This window comes from Chinchilla lanigera, unplaced genomic scaffold, assembly GCF_000276665.1.
Source record: "Chinchilla lanigera isolate Chin_1 unplaced genomic scaffold, ChiLan1.0 scaffold00006, whole genome shotgun sequence".
Lineage (NCBI taxonomy): Eukaryota > Metazoa > Chordata > Mammalia > Rodentia > Chinchillidae > Chinchilla > Chinchilla lanigera.
Genome location: NW_004955407.1, coordinates 4,538,566 through 4,552,097, shown reverse-complemented (window position 1 = coordinate 4,552,097; position 13,532 = coordinate 4,538,566). Strand labels below are relative to the sequence as shown.

The 13,532-nt window shown below is 34.9% G+C and overlaps 1 long non-coding RNA gene across 2 annotated transcripts in view; it reads left to right on the top strand.

The window, feature by feature from the left end:
• LOC102020203 overlaps positions 1-13,532 on the top strand; it is a 24,826-nt gene that overhangs the window by 9,874 nt on the left and 1,420 nt on the right. For both annotated transcript variants that reach the window (XR_001230969.1, XR_259548.2), the window contains exon 3: positions 760-844. This is a non-coding gene — a long non-coding RNA (uncharacterized LOC102020203). The remainder of the gene's footprint in view (positions 1-759; positions 845-13,532) is intronic.

Genomic DNA, 13,532 nt, shown 5'->3' with positions numbered 1-13,532 from the left:
TTATCTTTAAAAGAAAAAAAAAGAAAAAAAATTGAGCTACAACTTGTATGTAAAGCTATTATCATATTTCTGTGCAGTGCTAGTATGTGGGATCCTGTAATGAATAATATAGTCCCTTGCTTTCAAAACAGCTAATAGACTTTTACTGAAAGAGTGAATTATTTATCTTTAGTAAATTGAAATATGTTTTAAATCTAAAAAAATAAATAAATAAACTGTCAATCTGAATGTACACCCGGTTTTCTTCCCAATATTTCTCTCAATGTCAAAGATGATCAAAGTATATTGCAGCATCTGATGAGGAAATTGTATCAAGCTCTGTGTAGACCTGTGACAGTGCCATTAAGTAAATACTTTGGTGGGGGAAGGAAGTAAACTACAACTCAGGTAACAAAACCACAGAATTTTCCTAGCTCTCAATAAATGCAAGTAATGTGTCCACAAGTCAACATCACTTACCTAAGCCATATGAATGAAGAAGGTGGGAATTTAGGATAATTCTACTCAATTTTGCCCCATCCGATCCTCCCTTAGAATGTTGTATATCGTGCTTATCCCTAGGTCAGGCCAGTGTTTTAACACTTGCTGCACGATGAATGGTAATGCAACAAATATCCCAAGAACATCCCCTGGGAGAAAGAGTGATCATTCTCCTAGCCTGTGCTAAAGATCACCTATGACTTTTGTAATGGTTAGCATTCTTTAGAGGAATAAAATCAACAGAGCACATATATACACTTGATTTATTCTGTCCTACAGGAGCAGATGATGAATAGCCTGCAATGATCATCAACATGCACGTGTTGGACAGCCAGGGGACTCAGTAGCTGCTCAGCCTGAGAAGGTAGAAACATCAGAACAAGAGTGATCAAAAGTGCAGTATCAGTTCAAGGCAGAAAGGTTGGATGTTCTGTGTAGACTCGCCCTGTACTGGTGCAATTGAAAGACTGAAGATGCTAAAATCTGATGTGCACAGGTGAAGGCAGCAGCAAAAGACACACCTGACCGAGAAAAATTCAGCTTTATGGTACAGGCCAAGTCCTCTTTGTTTTCCATTTGATTCTGCCCAGGCTGAGGCTTATTGCCTGGTGCCAGCCACAGTCAGGGCAGGTGTTCCTCTCTTAGTTTGGGGACCTGCATGGCACTCATCTCTGGAAACACTCCCACAGACACACCCACCCACAATCTCCAACATCTTTTTTACTGCAGTCAAATAGACAATCAAGAATAAGGATCCTAGTTCCCCAAACACGGTGAACAGAGAGACATCTCTACCTTTTAGGATCCATTTTTATTTTTGACTGACAATATTGTTAGTCACTTGAAGTTTACTCTACCCGCTTTAAACATTTTGACATCGAGTCTAGAGTTACAGTGAAAATTATATGGAATATATTTTAGCTGATATGAATTCTACAATAATAGTTGTAAAATAATGTAGGTTGAAGTCAACTGGTAAGCTTAGAAAACGTTGTCCTTTGGGACCCCACACAAATATTCTGATTCAGTGAGTCTGGAATGTGTCCCAGATCTGCATATTGACAGATCTCACTCCTCTCCCCATTATGAGTCAGGTGATCTTGATAATACACTATGAAGAAAAAAGCAAATTAAAGTAGGCCAACCACAAAAATAATACCATTTCTAAAATTTATAAGTGATTTTCTAAAATAAAATATTGATTCAAAAATCTTTACAAAATATGTTACAGCTAGTCATGATGGGAAAGAAGACACATGCACACACTCACCGTAATCCTGTTTGATGTCACTTTGCGAATGCAGGTTTTCATTTCAGTTCATTCCTTTGTTTACCTTGAGAAGCTTCTTTCCAGCTATACAAAAACAAAACAAAAATCATTAAAAAAACATTTTGCTTTGTTTTTATCTCAGTAAAAATAAAAAGAGTTTCTACAATGTGGAAAATCCACCTAAAGATTTTCATTTGTTTTTATTAGTATGTCTCTGCAGTAGGTAAAGAGCACATTCTTCAGGAGGAATCCGTGATTCTTTCTCATCCCCTTCCTCCTTCTCCCCGCCCCCCCACCTCCCTCCATCTCATGGTCCTATTCCCTTTTGCAGAAGCTCCATCTCCCTACTTCCTATTATCTGTATTTTGCTCTTTATTTATATTTTGAGCTTCTCATGTAAGATAAACTATGCAGTATTTCAGGTGTGTGTCTGATTTATAAAGTTAAGCTCTCAAGGTACCTCCATTTTCCTATAAATGTTTCAAGTTCTCCTTCTTTATGCCAGAGTAGTACTTGTCTATTCACTGGAAGATGGACAATTCAAAGAAGGCATTTTGGATATTTCCAATTTGAAATAGCAAACATAAGAGAGGAGAGGAAAAGAACAGTTTTGATTAAGGCTTTCCATTGTCTTTTATATGTGAAGTAGTTCATTTTCTCTTCCTGTGCTTGAAAATGTGCAGAAATGTTTGATGGGATTTTCTCTTGAGTCTAGTCTTGGATACTCTTATGAGTTGAGAGAGTCACTGCTCAATGAGATGGCTTTGGTGGTGCTCCAAATTCAAAAAGTAATATCAAACATGAGTAAAGGTTTAGGAAGTAGGACGTATGTAACAGAAAAAAAGGAAATTTTGCTTTAGAAGGCATAAATGTGAGGCACCACAATTCTCTGAACAATATCAAAGGCAAGATATAGAGTACTTGTCCCTTGTTTTTTAGTCTACAATAAAGACAGGAGAGGAAATGGGTGAAGTTGAATATTTATTTTGAAATAAGAAACAAATTTTTAAGATTTATCTTAAGTTCCTATCATCTTGTTTTGAAAGTCTATATTGTATTTGTTTTTGTGTCATTTCATTTTTGTCTTTGTTATTTTGTTTCTGCTCTTTTTCCTTTAAAATGAAATTTTAAAAAAAGAAAACATGTCCAACAAATACAATAATTTATGTTGCTGTTTTTTGAAAATATGTGTGTTTTACAATAAGATTTTTAAATTGGACTCTTTATGATCCGTTTTGGTGCCGTCACATATAATGGGAAGGCACATCATAAGCTGCATTTTATACCTACCACTTCATAAATTTAAATTTGAGTGCATATTTTATGTTCCCTGGATACTTTTCAACTATGTGATGAGAGGTCCACATTAGACACAATTTCTTCCCATGTTTTCCATATTTCATACCCATGTCTATAGCAGCCTAATTTGTTTGTTTGTTTGTTTTTGTTTTTCTTCCAGTACCAGGAATCGAACTCATGACTTTGCACTTGCCAGGCAGGCGCTGTGCCACTGAGCAAAATCCTCAGTCCCTATAGCAGCCTAATTTATAAGGGCTAATCTTTGGAAATGGCTTGCATGCCCATGAATGGATAAAGATGATGAAAAGATGACACAGCTCCATTTACCCTATCTGTCTTACTCATTCCCAACTACCTTCTTCCTTGTGATAGGGAAAGTTAAAGAGGATGAGACACACAAAGACTGAGTGTCCTTTCTGACTGCGCTGAAAAGTAGCATTTATAAAAGTTTATGCTATTTTTGAAGATCTTAAAATATATACCTTGTTGACAGTTTTCAAGAATGAAAAGCACACACACTGCCCACAGGTACATCACTTTCAGCACATACCAGAAAAAGTATTTTATTAACTTGAAATGTCATTGTAATTATGATAAGGAATTATAAATTCTTCATTTCTCAAAGGTAAATTAATTTAATTAGTTGAAGGAATGTCAAACTGTGTTTTATAATTGCATTCTGTAGACACAATACAATGTTAGGTAGAAAGAAAAGAACATATTAAAAACATTTTTACAAAGGCATCTTGGATATATGGTAGCTATTAGAACTCACTTTTTACTTCCTAACACAAAACATGTATTCAAAGAGCAATAATTAATTTCTATTGATACAGCTGATAATTTATACTTGCACTTTTAAAATTAGCTGTTTCCAAAGTGGATTGTAATAGTTCCTCATCCTGTGCCACAGCAGGGGGAAAGGTAGAAGAAGCGGGGCTAGTAGAACACAAATATCCCACTCACAGGAACACAACAACTCAGTGAGTGTAAGCATTATATGTCATGGACATGAACTTATAATAGCATCACCAGGAATGAAAGCAGGGAAGGGGGTCCAGAGGAGTCACGGGGGGGAGAGGAAGGGATTAAAAAACCCAGCTGCACTGTGTCCATGTGCCCACTCCCCAGGATGATGTGCACTGAATGCACCACAAACATCTAGCAACTGAAAATCAAGTCCCCCCAAAATGTTGGAGATTAATCTTGATGAAGCAAAAATATCACTTAAAAGTGTATATACGCATTATATTCCGGTTGCTCCAGTCTCATAAATAAAAAGACATTTAAAATTCAATAAAATAATGTGTAATGTCACTAGAATTTCCCCTCTATTTACCATATCTTCTTTTATCTTAATCACAGTTGTTGAAAATATAATGTACCAAATTTGTAGGAATTTTTGCTTGTTTCTTTTATTTGCTTGGTTGGTTTGGTTTTGTAAATGTTTCATTTCCCAGAATTCTTCTCAGTCAACATTGCCCACAGGATATAAGAGAAATATACTGAGAATTTCTCACAGATTGGTATTGTCTCTTTTTTCCTGTTTTTATTTCAAACATGGATGAAACATATAAGAGTTGTAGCAACTGTCTTTTGACTATGAGGCAAAAGTGCATAAAGATAAGAGCTCTACAAAGAATAGGGTAAAAAAATGAAAAACAGTTTTGATAATGATGTAAAGCTATAAGCTAATGCTTATACTATATATATCTAGATGTCACATCAGCAATTTAATGTATTTCAAAACAAATATTGCAACATTCAGGTTTCTGCTATTTACAATTTGGGCAAGTAGTTCAAAAAAAGTAAGTTAATCTTCATTGACTTTAAATGAAATATGATAACATAATGTAATAATAAAATAAAAAAAACCAAATCTGTACATTTATCTAATAGGTGATAAATTTTAAAATAACCATTATATACACAATTCAATGAAAATATATCCCTTCTATGAAGAAAAATTTGTTTCAAAGCAAAAGTTTTGAAAATAACTCATGTGCACAATGGAATGAAATGAAGAAAAAAGTATTCCAAAGATATAGTTTCAAGCATCCTTAAGAAAACTATTACCCAACATCATAAATTTTGTAAGTAGAGAAAAAGTACATTTGTAAATTTATGTACATAACAGAGTTTTCCATATATTTATAAAGTCCATGAATGAATCATTTTATAAATTCCATTAAGTTTAAAAGTTTCTTTTATAAAGTACACTTTACAAAATCTGTCTTTCACACTATGGTAGTACTTTCTTTATATTCCAGTTGAAAAAATTCTAAATTATTAATGGATAATGTCTCAAGTATAATTATAAAGTATTGAGAAATACTCATTTATCCTATGAAATTATCCCATTTCTTTAGTGTAAAGATAGATAAGATAATTTGGAATCAACTTAGTAACTAATAATTTTACTTTGCTAGCAAGGTTTATGAAACATGTAATTCAGAACTGTTCTCCTGTCCATAATATACTGAGGAGAGAACAGATTAGAAACAGCGTTAGTTAATCAACCAGCTGTGTTAAAAACAAGCAGAAATTTACTAGGATGAAAATGAGTTCTCAGTTGAAATTGGTAAGAATGAGTAAGCAATCAAAACGTGTTCCTACTCATTTAAATTATTTAAGTTACAGAAAAAGAGAAAAACATAAACCTCTTTATCAAATGAACAGAGGATAAATCTAGGACATCATCCCCGGGAGTTTTGTTTCAATGCTTCTTCAAATTCTTTTGTGCCAAATAAACCCTCACACATGGAATAAAGAAGCCAGTGCCTCTCCTCTCATCACTCCCCAGTCCTATGTTTTTAATAATGGACATCTGACACGCTAACAATCAAGCACGTGTTCTTCCCTTGTTGTCTGATCTCAGCTGTGTGATAATGGCTTAAGAGGATGTGTGGAATCACACATCAAGGGTCTTCTTTGTTGGCAGCATAACTGAGAGTGTATTTCCAATTTGCAGTTTGCCACTGCAGCTTTAGAAGGGCCACACTTGTTTGATATCCACTTGACGTTGTGCCATTAATCTACCAAACTCAGAGGTCAACTGTACTGACAATATGCAAATGAGTAATAAAAGATAAGTTCCTCGTAAAATTTTGTGAGAAGTAAAAGCAACAGTTTGTTTCAGAGGTTTCATTTTCAAATCCCCAGATATAAAATAATAAAATATCATTCTATTAAAACTCTAAGTATTCCATATGATATGTTCATAGGTTTTATACCATGTATAGATTTGTCCTACAAAGAGGTTTTGTGTTTTCTATAGTGAATGAAGAATCAATCTGGTCTATGTTTTACTATTTGGAATTAATCCAAGAGCAATTACTTTTCCAGATTATCTTCGAAATAAATTTTTCTGAATCTCAAACTCTTCTTTTGGGGAAAAATACATTTATCCAATATTTTAAACATTTTCCACTATGGACATGTGCTACTTGAACAATAGTAAAAATTATCTTTATATTGTAAACTGTAAAATCTGGTAAGAACTTTCAAAAAAGGATATGATTACAAAAATCAGAAAAGGTTTATGTTAGAATAGTAACTTTCCCTCCGTCCATTAGTGGAATGTAACTTTTCATAGTTTACTTTGGGAAATGACTCCCACTTTTTGATTACATTAATAATGCACTTTTTGTCATTTGAATTGATGTGACTGAAACTAAATTTTTTGGTATAGATGATATGTTTGCTGTTAAAGAGACTTGAATTCTCATCTACAAATTATTATCCTTCTTAGAATACATATATGCTACATATACACATTATATATACTACATATACACACTATTTATATATAAATACTTGCTATTCTGTTTTACCTTTAAGAACAAAGTTTATAGCCCTTCATGTACATATTTAATATTTATACCTTTTAACATTAACAATTATCTCTCAAAATATTTGTAGAAATCTACATATGTATTCTGCATAAACCCACATTTTTGTAGCACTGAGGAATGAATTTAGAGGCTTATCCATGCTAACAAGTGCTCTGCCACTGAGCCATGTCCCCAGCAATTCTTAAAATTTTATTTTGCTTTGAAATAAGTCTCATTGAATTTCCCAGGCTTATCTGAATTTATTATCTTCCTGGCTCAGTCTTCCAAGTAACTGAGATTATAGGTATGCATGACCACACCTCACTAGATCTACTTTTAATTAAAACACTCCTTTTATTAAAATTGATTTTAATTTTAAATTATATTGACATGAACAGACACATTCAAATTACCTCCAAACAATACTACAAACATATGTTCTACACACAAGATGTTCTATACACATGCATAGGATTACTGGAACTTATTTTCAGCTAATTTCTTCTTTTATCACTTTTATTGTTGTTATGATTATCTTTTCCTTAGCTTATGTTTATAAGGAAAGAACACAATACTACACATAAGTTTAGAAAATACTATTTAAATTACTATTTGGAGTAAAATATTGTAAAACAAATTATAAGCCTCAATATATAAATATTTATTAAATTAAGGTTTGCTATATGCTAACTTACGTCAATTCAAAATATTTCTTAAATGCATATTTTCTGAAAAGGAGAAATTGGTAATCAAATACTGATTTGTTACTGTTTCAAAGTCTAAACACTTGAGTCTTTTGGTCTCATGGGAAAATCTACTACATGTGAGGTTCTTGCCATAAACAATGCCCTTTAGTTCTCTGCTTTTTCAATACGTATTTTTAGGTAGGAATTCCTTTGAAAATAATCAGAGAAGTCATATTTTATATTCTTTATTTCAAATTGCTGCTAGAATTCACGATGCACTTTAAGCTTTATATTTAAAAATCTCTGAAGTACAAACACAGACTGCCTAAAAGTATGAGTTTGGAAATACACTTCTAATAAAACCTATACACAAAGTGAGATTTGAACAAGGATTTGAAGACTTCTTGTGATTAGATTTTTCTTAAAGCAAGTCTAGTAGCACTGTATTTTTAGAGAAACACAGATTTGATCAGGAAAGAAATGAATTATAAAAATCATTGCTTGGGGAAACAAAAGAGAAGCGGCAGGTTTCTGAGCCCAGCAGGAGTGCCGCAGTTCACCTTTGGAGTAAGCCTGCTCTCGGCTCAGGACTGGTGAGCTGGCCCTCTAGGTTTGCAACAATGTCTCACAATGAAATGTGCCTCAACTCGAACTTTAGAGGGTCTCCTCATTGCTGATGATGTCTCCACATTTTATCAGGGTTAAATGTTATTTTACAGTGGCCCACGGAATAAACTGTACTTTCATTGAACTGTATAATGAATTTTTATAAAGGGATGTTTTATCATTTTTTCAATACCTGAGATACTGACAATAAAATGATGTTCATTTCAGACAAAAATAAAAGAATTAAGATGTGTTATGTACACGCAGCATCTCTCCACAGTGAGTGTAACCATTATGCAATGCAAAGATATACTCATAAAAATTTAAACATTGAGAGGCTGGGGATTTAGCTCAGAGGCAAAACGCCTGCCTGGCAAGGTCGTGAGTTCGGTTCCCAGTACCGGAGAAAAACCAAAAAAAAACCAAAAAAACAAAAAAACAAACAAACAAAAAATTTAAACATTGAAAAAGAAAGAAAAGAAAATCCTGAGAGAAAAGTTTGTGTTAGACTTTACAGTCAAAAGACACATCTTTATGGATGAAATTAAAAGTGTATCATCTTTATTTAGCTCATTCTCAATATTAAAATATAAAAGTAGTCCTGTCAATATTCTTTCATGGAGTTTAGTTACTTTCCCCCGTAAATTTACATTTTCTAGGAAGAGTCTGTTTGCCAGAGAAATGTTAGTAAACTTTTCTTTCAAATAATCTTCAGAAAAGCAGTCAGTCAACTTGTCATGGAGACGATGCAGGTGAAGTGGGACATCAGATCAGAGTCAAAGGAACTCTTGAGTAGAATTAAAATAATATTAAATGCTCTAATTTCAAAATGTAGCAAATTTACTTGTATTAAATTACAGGTAGCGAAAGTTGTTAATTTGTTCTCATTTTTCATAAAGCAAAATCCATTAAAGAACGGAGATAGTTTAGCAATTTAGAAATATTCTAGACCCAGCTACTAGAAAGACTGAGGCAGCAGAATCACTTGATGCTGGGAGACCCAGGCCATCATCCCAAAAGACCATAACTACAATAATAAACGTAGGATTTTCCCCCTTGGGCCTCTTTTTTGTCCGCAAACTTAGTCTAGTCAAAGCCACGCCCCCCCCCAATTATCTTCCTAACTCTCTCTCACTAGGCAAGTGCTCTTCAGAAATTATCCTCTTTTCATTTCCACCTTGGACGGAGAAGCCTCTGGCTCAGCCCTGGTCCTCCCCTCAGGGCAGCTGCGCTGATACAACCCCTTTCTTTTGTGAGACTTTCCTTAGCTTAAGACAACAGCCCTCAGGACAGAGCCATCTTCAGTGGATCGGTCTCTTCTCTTCGGTCTGAAAAAACAACTCCCGAATATGATTCTTAAGGATTTTATTTATTTCTTAATTTGTCAAAGAAAATTAAAATGCCCCCCTCAGCTTGATTTTGGAAAATTCCGTTTTGAATGCCATGTGCTGAGTCCAACAGTACTTTGTTTTGTATCCCTTTTTAACAACTGTAATTATTCTTCATCACATCTACTACCTTGAGATTAGTAAGAAATACAGTGGCACTGATAAAAGTTCAAAATGAAAACAATAAATGTAATACATTTTGAATTCTAATTTATGTTAAAATGTGCTTACTTTTAGAAGCAAAGATCATGAGTTAAAACAAATGATTGATGTAAGAGTGACTATTTAGTTAACTAGCTAATGTATTTACTTACTCAATGTGCATTTATTGAGTCTTCATAAGTTCTTGGTAATGGTCTATACCCTGGAAATATGTCTTTAGGAAAAAAAAAAAAATCCCCTGCCTTGTGTTTGCCCTTATCTAGTGGATAGCATGGTTATTGTAAAATGTATTACTTCCAGCGGCTTTAAGTACCATCTATGTCCTGAAAACTACTATTAGGACCTAATTCAGAAAACCAAAATCACTGTAAGGATTAAGAAAATAATTTTAATAGAATCCAATAACACATAGGTGTTAAAAGAGCTCAGGAGAGAGAAACAAGAGACAGTGAGGTCACTGACACATTATCAACCACTAAACTACTCTACAGAGACAGAATTGTCCAATGCACCACCAGACATAAACCAGAATGATGGCCACACTGCAAGTTGGGAGCCAGCAGCACTAAGGATGTTCAGCCACTGCTAGAAGTGTCACAGAAAGCAGGGAGAGAGTAAGGGGGGAAATCCCTTGAGTTGTCCACTCTTTCAGCCTTCAGCCTTCCATGGGTTAAATCCAACGTGCAACATGGTCAGCAGTGATTAACCTACTTCTGATGCATAGCAGAATGCAGAAAAGTTGAATAAACAGGGAAAGGCTGGGATGTTTATGAAACTTGTATCTCCTATCATTATTTTTCTCAACTTCATATCTATATGTTCAAATGCATTTGAATGTGAAAAGGCTCAATATACTGACTGCAGAAAGCATCAGACTTTGATTAGTACCATGTACAGAAAACATATTAACAAAGTAAATTAAAATAAGGCCTTCTTGTATTGCCCTGTTCTTCTAAAAGCTGAATTATCACAACTGCAATATTACAAAAACTTAGGGGTTCATGTTTTATTTTCTCTAACTCATATTTCCCTTTTCCTGACCTAGTCATACCATATTAGTTTTATTTTGCCTTTGCTTTGTTGTATCATTTGAGATGGGGTCTAGGTATATTTCCTAGGTTTCTCTTGAACTCCTGGACTCAAGTGATTTTGCTTCCTACTGTGCCCATCATTTCCATTCTGTATGTAAGTCTTGTCTCCATTTAACAAACAGCTGTATAGTCCAAGTCTACTTTACATCTTCCCCAGATTTTATAGTAAGACTGGCACATGGAGATCATGCCAGCTTACAGAAAATGTGAGTGAAAGGTACAAAGATTTCCCACGTAACAACTGCCACCGTGCATGCATAGCCTCCTCCATTAGCAGTGCTCCCCATCATTGGTATAGTTGGCACAACTGGAGGACATGGGCCCATCTTTATCATCAGAGCCCCTGGTTTGCATGAGGGGTGCATTTAGTGAGTTTAGACAAACGTGCAGTGGCATGTATTTACCATTAGAATACTGTGCAGAATGTCTTCACCACCCTAAACTCTTCCTGCCCCACCATTTACCTTTTTACTCTTCATAGTTTTGACATTTCTGGAATCTCATGTATTTGAAATATATAGAAGCTAATGTTTTCAGATTGATTACTTCACTTAATAATATACATTTAAGTTTCTTCCATGTCTTCCCACTGCTTAATAGATGTTTTCTTTTTGGCACTTTGTAATATTCCATTGTCTAGATGTACTACAGTTTGCTTTCCCTAGATATTTTCCCATACCTTATGACAGTCTCCCTGTGGCTAATTGTATTGTTCAAAGGTGGCCAAAATAGGCAGTTCTGTCGAGAGGAAGCTTAGATTAACAGTTGCCTAAGGCAAATTGGTTGTGCGGGGGAGTGACTAATGGATGGTGGGAGTAGGGATAAAGCACTAATGAATATGAGGTTTATTTTGAAGGAAACAAAAGTTTTCTAAAATTAGATCAAAGTGATGGTATCATAAGCCATTTAGGATACTAGAAACCATCAAGCTCTACACTGCAAACGTGGAAACTACATGATACAAATATTACATCTGGTGATACTATTAAATATACACAACCACAATAATTTTAGTGAGATTGGTAATGATATTAAAAGTACATAAACAAAAAACTTCTAGCGAGATCTTATAAATATAGTCTTACAATTGTTCCTTAATATTCTCCCAGAATAAATTCTAAATTCCTATCCTGGGCCTATAATACCAAGCATAAATCCCAATAAGGTCATAACTTTGTCCTCCCCGATGACCTTATCCCTTTCAACTCCCTTCAATCCCCACTAGGGTTAGCGATGCAGGCATTTCTGTGCCTCCCAGAGCCTAGGTTTGCTCTCTGCATACAGTTTTTGCATCACGGCTAAGCATAAACCTGAAGAATTACTCTAGATCTTCATATATTTACATCCTTATAACCCTTTACATCCTTATAATACCTCAGCTCAGGTATAAACTATTTCAGGCAGATTGACAACTGGCATAGTCACCTTCATCACATTCTTTACATAACACACTGTTTTGTGTTTATAACACTTTTAAGACTGTGAACTATAATCTGGTCTGTTTTTTTTCTGTGTAATGTCTTTTCTTCCACTAGAATTTCAGTTTCATGAGAGCCCAGCTCTAAGCTTTTTATTATCAATTTGCAGTACTCTGAAATGCACACTGTGCAGATGCTTGGTAAATATTTGTTCAATGAGGAATTCTCTACACTTAATTACCTTCTTGTATTTGTTTCCATGGAGCAAAAGAGAGTTTTTCAAAACAACGTATTCTTTGTAAGCTTCGTCCTACCTTTGCCTGCTCATAGTGAGGGAAATCTTGAGGAATCTTTAGAGCAGACTAGCAGTATCCAGAGAGTATGCTAATCCCATTCTTACCTGTCATTTTAACAAGCTGTATCAGATCTTCCTACAGGAACAACAAAAAAACCTTATAAACTGTTTTTTGCCACTTATATTTGACAAAAGTATTTGCCACTTCTATTATTATTACTTAAAATAGAGTGCAGAAAATGGACAAAACACCAGAAAGCCAAACTTCTTGCCTTGTCTCCCCAAAGAAATCAGATCACTCAACTGAATCTGTAAATATTGAACCTTTTCCACATAATTTCTGAAATTTTTTCTTGTTTAAACTTCAAGGAAATTGTGCTACAGGAACAGCACAGGTATGGCAGCCCTGTGCTTATTCCAGTCTAAGTAATTTCCTCAGTTGCATGGGATGGTTTTCTACTTTTACTCTCCATATTGTGAGATATTTCTGATGTTGAGCTGTTTTACAACTTTGTAGGGTACAGTACCATATCACATCCTCCACTCCCTGCTCTGAGGCCCACCCATGAGGTTATAAAACAGCTCCACACATGAAATGGCTATGTTTTTGTTGTAGTTTGAGGTTTTGCAAGGGAACAATATAATACAAGACACATATTTTATAAGATTATAATAGTCATCCAAAGAATCATACACAAAAAGAGTGCAGGAAATCTGTCCACACACTAAAGAACAAAGAATCCAGCTGAGGGCCTGGATTCCATGGTAATATCCTGCATGAGTCCAGCTGAAGACCTAGAGCTCATCACAATACCTCCCATGAGTCCAACTGGAGGCCTAGAGCCCATAACAATAGCTCATGCAGGCCTGTTTCACAGATCTGCACTGAAAGGCCCAAAGGTCAATGGTGGAACCTAGGAAGTCTGTGCCAGCAGGATGAAGGATCTGTGCTAACGGGCTGAGGTATCTACACTGGAGCCAGGAAGTGGTGCTCAAAGCAAGCA